Genomic DNA, 480 nt, shown 5'->3' with positions numbered 1-480 from the left:
GAAATAAGTCAATCACAAAAGGACAAATATTATATTAGTCCGTTATTGTAAAAGTTAAGGAAAGATTTATCTATAGAAGGAAATTTTCTTTGTTGGTTACCAGAGATGAAAGGGGAGGAGAGGGAACATGGTTAGATAGATAGAGTAAGTATTGATTTGGGTGAAGAGAAGGGCAATGTACCGAATGTGAGTGACCAATTTGGCAGCATTGAAGATGAGAAAAACATAGAGAAGTACATGGGAGGGACAGACAATAAATATGAACCATTTTGTACATACAGTACTGCATTGTGATGGGTATATGGGTGGATAGATGGGTGGACAGGCTGAACGATTAGGTCTGTCTATGAAATGGGGAGTGTATCCAAGAACATACATAGGGTTGGCAGACAATGGTCCTACAAGTTTATGTGAATGATCAGAATTCCCAGGTGCTTGGTCACAGCCAGCTACCCAGAGGGACCGAGTAGTTGAACCTGC

Source organism: Orycteropus afer, unplaced genomic scaffold (assembly GCF_000298275.1).
Source record: "Orycteropus afer afer isolate SDZICR_OR568_19922 unplaced genomic scaffold, OryAfe1.0 scaffold01063, whole genome shotgun sequence".
Classification (NCBI taxonomy): domain Eukaryota; kingdom Metazoa; phylum Chordata; class Mammalia; order Tubulidentata; family Orycteropodidae; genus Orycteropus; species Orycteropus afer.
This window is presented reverse-complemented; position numbering follows the sequence as displayed.